This window comes from Nycticebus coucang, chromosome 19 (assembly GCF_027406575.1).
Source record: "Nycticebus coucang isolate mNycCou1 chromosome 19, mNycCou1.pri, whole genome shotgun sequence".
In the NCBI taxonomy this organism is placed as follows: Eukaryota; Metazoa; Chordata; class Mammalia; order Primates; family Lorisidae; genus Nycticebus; species Nycticebus coucang.
Genome location: NC_069798.1, coordinates 928,209 through 935,633, shown reverse-complemented (window position 1 = coordinate 935,633; position 7,425 = coordinate 928,209).

Genomic DNA, 7,425 nt, shown 5'->3' with positions numbered 1-7,425 from the left:
CCAAGTAGCTGGGACTACAGGCGCCCGCCACAATGCCTGGCTACTTTTTGGTCGAGGTTGTCAATGTTGTTTGGCAGGCCCTGGCCTGGATTTGAACCTGCCAGCTCTAGTGTATGTGGCTGGAGCCTTAGCTGCTTGAACTACAGGCACCGAGCCTGTACCCTCATCTTAATCTGAAATTTAAAAAAAATGAAAAAATAAAGTTCCTGGCTCGGCACCTGTAGCTCAGTGGTTAGGGCACCGGCCACATGTACCGGGGCTGGTGGGTTCAAACCCAGCCAGGGCCTGCTAAACAATGACAAATAAATTTAAAAAAAAATAGCTGGGCGGGGCGGCGCCTGTGGCTCAGTGAGTAGGGCGCCGGCCCCATATGCCGAGGGTGGCGGGTTCAAACCCAGCCCCGGCCAAACTGCAACAAAAAAATAGCCGGGTGCTGTGGCGGGCACCTGTAGTCCCAGCTACTCGGGAGGCTGAGGCAAGAGAATCGCTTCAGCCCAGGAGCTGGAGGTTGCTGTGAGCTGTGTGAGGCCACGGCACTCTACCAAGGGCCATAAAGTGAGACTCTGTCTCTACAAAAAAAAAAAAAAAAATAGCTGGGCGATGTGGCGGGCAAGAGAATCGCTTGAGCCCAAGAGTTTGAGGTTGCTGTGAGCTGTGATCAAGGGCACTCTTCTGAGGGTGACATAGTGAGACTCTGTCTCAAAACAAACAAAAAAAAGTTCCTATTTGTCTTTTCCTGACTTGATAGCTTATTCCTTTTTTTTTTTTTTTTCTTTTTGAGACAGAATCTCAAGCCATGGCCCTGGGTAGAGTGCTGTGGCATCATAGCTCACAGCAATCTCCAACTCTTGGGCTCAAGTGATCCTCTTGCCTCCGTTTTTCTGTTTTTAATAGAGATGGAGTCTCAATTTTGCTCAGGCTGGTCTCGAACTCATGAGCTCAAGCTATCCACTCACCTCAGCCTTCCGGAGTGCTAGGATTACAGGCATGAGCCACCATGCCCAGCCAACTTATTCCTTTTGAACACAGTATTACAGGGTATCCTTTAAGTTACCATACATAGGGAAAATGGGAAATTGTAGCTAAACCTACCTTTATTGATAAAATATTCATTACAAAAATTCTACAAAGACATGGTCAACATACAGAGATTATTTTGTAAATATTCTGTAAAATTGGCTCAGCGCCTGGGGCTCAAGGGGCTAAGGTGCCAGCCACATACACCTGAGCTGGCAGGTTCGAATCCAGCCCAGGGCCGCCAAACGACAATGATGGCTGCAACCAAAAAATAGCCGGGCGTTGTGGCGGGTGCCTGTAGTCCCAGCTACTTGGGAGGCAGAGGCAGGAGACTCGCTTAAGCCCAGGAGTTGGAGGTTGCTATGAGCTGTGATGCCACAGCACTCTACCCAGGGTGACAGCTTGAGGCTCTGTCTCAAAAAATATATATATATATATTTTGTAAAATTGAATAATGAATATTTTGTAAATAAAGGTGATTTGGGGACATCCTGTATTCCATTGTCAAGATGTAACACTGCTCATTTACCTACTAAAGAGCGTCTAGGTAGCTTCCAAGTTTTGGTAATTATGACTAAAGCTGCTATTAACATCTACATGCAATTTTTTTGTGTGGACATGCATTTTCAAATCCTATGAGTAAATGCCAAGGAATATGACCTCTGGATCACATGGTAAGAATGTGTTTAGCTCTGTAAGAAACCGACAAACCATCTTCCAGACTGGTGGTGACATTTTGCATTGCCACCATCCATGAATGAGAGTCCTGCTGCTTCACATCCTGGCCAGCATCTGGATTCTGGCCATTCCGATAATCATTTGGTGTTCTTGTTATTTATTTATTTATTTTGAGACAGAGTCTCAGTTTGTCACCCTTGGTAACGGAGAGTGGCAGGTTTAAACCCGGCCCGGGCCAGCTAAATAACAATGACAACTGCAACAAAAAATAGCCAGGCATTGTGGTGGGCACCTGTCATCCCAGCTGCTTGGGAGGCTGAGGCAAGAAAATTGCTTAAGCCCAAGAGTTTCAGGTTGCTGTGAGTTGTGATGGCACAGCACTCTACTGAGGGTGACATAGTGAGACTCTGTCTCAAAAAAAAAAGAAAGAACATAGGAAATTGATTACAAATATATCAGAGGGCATTATTAAAAGTGAAAAGATTACCTAGAGATTAGTAACTACAGGAAACTGTTTCTATTGTTTGTGCAGGAAGAATAAAGGAAAATAATTTTACCATGACATCCCCGATCCTCTGAGGCTCCTGATGCTGAAACATTTACCACTAATAGGCAGGAAGCTAGGAACCAATACTCCAGCTTAACACTTGCAGGTGTTCAACACCAGCAACAGCTGAAAAAGCAGGGGCCCAGAAGTTCCCAACAGCTGGAGTTCCTGCAGACTCTGCTTCTCCTGGCTGCTGTTAGACTCCCTGCCTGCACAGGAAGCCAGACTCACCCATTCTCACCTCTGCTGCAGCTGAGACTGGGGAAAGGGTTTCTCCAGCCCCCATCTTCTGATCCCCTACCAGTAATCTAAATGGCGCTATAAAGGTGTTTTTTTTTTTTGGGGGGGGGGGGCAGGTGTTTGTTTTTTTTTTTTTTTTGGCCAGGGCCAGGTTTGAACCTGCCACCTCCAGCATATGGGCCAGTGCCCTACTCCTTTGAGCCACAGGCCAGCCTGCTATGAAGGTTTTTTTTTTGTTTGTTTGTTTTTTGTAGAGACAAGAGTCTCACTTTATGGCCCTTGGTAGAGTGCTGTGGCCTCACACAGCTCACAGCAACCTCCAACTCCTGGGCTTAAGCAATTCTCTTGCCTCAGCCTCCCGAGTAGCTGGGACCACAGGCACCCACCACAATGCCCGGCTATTTTTTGGTTGCAGTTTGGCCGGGGCCGGGTTTGAACCTGCCACCCTCGGCATATGGGGCCGGCGCCCTACCGACTGAGCCACGGGCGCTGCCCTGCTATGAAGGTTTTTTTAAGGTGTGATTTAACATCTACTATCATTGCCTTTTTTTTTTTTTTGTAGAGACAGAGTTTCACTTTATTGCCCTCAGTAGAGTGCCGTGGCATCACACAGCTCACAGCAACCTCCAACTCCTGGGCTTAGGCGATTCTCCTGCCTCAGCCTCCCGAGCAGCTGGGACTACAGGCGCCCGCCACAACGCCTGGCTATTTTTTTGTTGCAGTTTGGCCAGGGCTGGGTTTGAACCTGCCACCCTTGGTATTTGGGGCCGGCGCCCTGCTCACTGAGCCACAGGCGCCGCCCCTACTATCATTGCCTTTAAATAAAAAAGATTACCCTTGATAATTTGAATGGGCCTCATCCATTCAATTAAAGGCCTTGAAGTCAAAGACTGTTTTCCTAAAGAAAAAGAAGGAATTTGGCCTCAGAGGGAAACAACGGAAATCCTTCCTGAGTCCCTAACCTGCCCACCCGCCCTGCAATCTAGACTGCAGGATCCCTTCCCACCTGTATCCAGCCCACCAGTCTGTCTGAAGGATTTCAGACTTAGACTTAGCCCCCACAGCAGTCAGCCAATACCTTAGAATTCCCTCTTTTTTTGCAGTTTTTGGCCAGGGCTGGATTTGAATCCACCACCTCCAGCATATGGGGCCACAGCACCGCCCTAGAATTCCCTTTTATATTCCTATAAATAAGACATGCATATAAAATCTGTTTCTCTGGAAAATGCTGACTTATGCAGAGTTTTCACTGAGTGATTCTAGAGCAGTGGTTCTCAACCTTCCTAATGCCGCAGCCCTTTACTACAGTTGGGTTGCGAGGTTGAGAACCGCTGAAAACAGAATCCATCTTCTTTTTTTTTTTTTTAGAGACAGAGTCTCACTTTATCGCCCTCGGTAGAGTGCTGTGGCCTCACACAGCTCACAGCAACCTCCACTCCAACTCCTGGGCTTAAGCGATTCTCTTGCCTCAGCCTCCCAAGCAGCTGGGACTACAGGCGCCCGCCACAACGCGTTATTGTTATTGCAGTTTGGCAGGGGCTGGGTTTGAACCCGTCACCCTCTGTATATGGGGCTGGCACCCTACCCACTGAGCCACAGGTGCCACCCTAGAGGAATAGAATCTTTTTTTTTTTTTTTTGTAGAGACAGAGTTTCACTTTATGGCCCTCGGTAGAGTGCTGTGGCCTCACACAGCTCACAGCAACCTCCAACTCCTGGGCTTAAGCGATTCTCTTGCCTCAGCCTCCCGAGCAGCTGGGACTACAGGCGCCCGCCACAACGCCCGGCTATTTTTTGGTTGCAGTTTGGCCGGGGTCGGGTTTGAACCCGCCACCCTCGGTATATGGGGCTGGCGCCTTACCGACTGAGCCACAGGCGCCGCCCAAGGAACAGAATCTTAAAGATGAGTTTTCGAAATGGTTCTGTGGTTTCTGGAATTCAATTTAATTCACTCTAATACAGTTAGATTGAAAGGCACGGATGACTATTCCCAGTGGTAAAAGGAGCACCAGTAGTCCCTGGTGTGATACAGCAACAGTGATACTCAGAATATCACCAGTGAGTGCTCCTACTCAAATACTTATGAGTAGCGAGGTTTGGGTAGCCATATATTTGACACATTAGAACATTTTTGTCAAGCTAATAACCATCATGAAATTGGCTGGTTGCTCTTAGTTGTGCTCATGCAAAATAGGGGGGAAGAAAGGATGAACTCAGAGCTTCAGATTCCTAGCTCACCTACCACACGACAGACTATTAAATTTATGTCTGCCCTGAAAAGAAACACTATCTCTTCTGGCTGAGGTTTCTTTCTTTCTTTCTTTCTTTCTTTTTTTTTTTTTTTGAGACAGAGTCTCACTATGTCACCCTCAGTAGAGTACTGTGACATCACAGCTCACAGCAATGTCAAACTCTTGGGCTTAAGCAATTCTCTTGCCTCAGCCTCCCAAGTAGCTGGGACTACAGGCGCCCACCACAATGCCTGGCTATTTTTTGCTGCAGTTGTCATCGTTGCTACGATGGTCAGGGCCGGGTTTGAACCTGCCACCCTCAGTGTATGTGGCTGGCATCATAACCACTGTGCTATGGGTGCTGAGCCTGTGTTCTTGTTATGGTTTTAATTTACCTGCCCTTGGAGCAGCGCCTGTCACTGAGCGGGTAGAGCACCGGCCCCATATACCAAGGGTGGCAGCTTTGAACCCGGCCCAGCCAAACTGCAACAACAACAAAATAGCTGGGCGTTGTGGCGGGCACCTGTAGTCCCAGCTATTCCGGAGGCTGGGGCAAGAGCATCGCCTAAGCCCAAGAGCTGGAGGTTGCTGTGAGCTGTAACGCCATGGCACTCTACCAAGGGCCATAAAGTGAGACTGTTTAAAAAAAAAAATTTGCCTGCCCTGATAACATGATGTTGAGCATTTTTTCATATTATTATTTGTCATCTGTGTATCTTCTTTGGTGAAGATCTTTGTGTCTGTTCAGACCTTTTGCCTATTTTTTTAATTGGGTTGTTTTGTTTTGTTTTGTTTTTTGTGGTTTTTGGCCGGGGCTGGGTTTGAACCCGCCACCTCTGGCATATGGGACCGGCGCCCTACTCCTTGAGCCACAGGCGCCACCCAATTGGGCTGTTTTGGATAGCAATTCTCTACCAGATATATTGCAAATATTTTCTCCCAGTCTAGTTTGTCTTCTCATTCTCTTGACCAGTTTTTTAAATTACATAATGATTATAAAGACCTGTTTTAAAATACAGGTGCAGACAGGTTTAAAAAAGTTATGTTCTCTTTCACCTACAATCTAACCCTCCTCCACATAGATAAGTAATTTTTACCGTGTAACCCTCCATACCTTATTCTACAGATTTACTTAACGCAAAATGTGAATGTGTATGTAGTACAAAGAAACCTTGTTTGGATTTGTAAATACAAATTTTAAAATACTGTACGTATTTTTGCTTTTCAAAAAAACCCACACTGGGCGGCGCCTGTGGCTCAGTGAGTAGGGCGCCGGCCCCATATGCCGAGGGTGGTGGGTTCAAACCCAGCCCCGGCCAAACTGCGACAAAAAAATAGCCGGGCATTGTGGCAGACGCCTGTAGTCCCAGCTGCTCGGGAGGCTGAGGCAAGAGAATCGCGTAAGCCCAAGAGTTAGAGGTTGCTGTGAGCCGTGTGACGCCACGGCACTCTACCCGAGGGCAGTACAGTGAGACTCTGTCTCTACAAAAAAAAAAAAAAAAAACCCACGCTATGTGTTGGAGATATTTCCATGTAGGTATAGTTCAATTCTTTTTAACCAATATATTCCCAAATATGGACATGCTGTGGTTTATTTAACCCTTCCCTTGCTAATGCACTAACATGCAAAAATGGCCATAGGAGAGGAAAATATTGGCAGACGTCTTACCACTGGCAGCATAGTGGGTATAATGTTCTTGGGTCAAGATTTGGTTGACATGGCGAGAGGCTCATCTCTTTGTCCTCTGTCCTTGTCACACCTGCTGTCACCATTGCTCTAGAATAGGCATGTGTTAGCCGCTCTGTCCAACATGGTAGCTGCAGGTGGGTTGTCAACACTTGCATTATGCCTAGGGCCATGTGTTGAAGTGATAATATTTTGGATATACTGGAATAAAGAAAACATATAATAAAATTAAATTAAATTAAAAATGACCATAGGCATGCCTTATTTCTTCATTTATATAGCTTGCATTATATATGCTTCATTATATCTCTAAAGATTCACTTCATATAATTTTGCATGTTTCTCATAAGGCTTATTAAAATTTTTATAGTTTTGGGCAGCACCTGTGCTTCAAAGGAGTGGGGAGCCGGCCCCATATGCCGGAGGTGGTGGGTTAAAACCCAGCCCTGGCCAAAAATTCAAAAAAAAGAAAAATTTTTTTAATAGTTTTATACCGTTGTGAATACTACATATACAATATTGTTTATAAGAAAACCATTGGCTCGGCGCCTGTAGCTCAAGCGGCTAAGGCGCCAGCCACATACACCAGAGCTGGCAGGTTCAAATCCAGCCCAGGTCTGCCAAACAACAATGACAACTATAACCAAAAAATAACCAGGCGCTGTGGCGGGCGCCTGTGGTCCCAGCTACTTGGGAGGCCAAGGAAGAGAATCACTTAAGCCCAGGAGTTGGAGGTTGCTGTGAGCAGTGATGCCTTGGCACTCTACCCAGGGCAATAGCTTGAGGCTCTGTCTCAAAAAAAAAGAAAACTGTTAAATTTTTTTTTTTTTTTGGCAGAGTCTCAGCTGTTGCCCTGGGTAGAGTGCCATGGTATTATATTTCACAGCACCCTCCAACTCTTGGGCTCCATGGATCCTCTTACTTCAGGTTTTTTTGGGGTTTTTTTCTTCCTCTTTTTAGTAGAGATAGGGTCTTGCTTTTGCTCAGGCTACAAAAACTGTTATTTTATTTTTTTGGGGGGGAGGA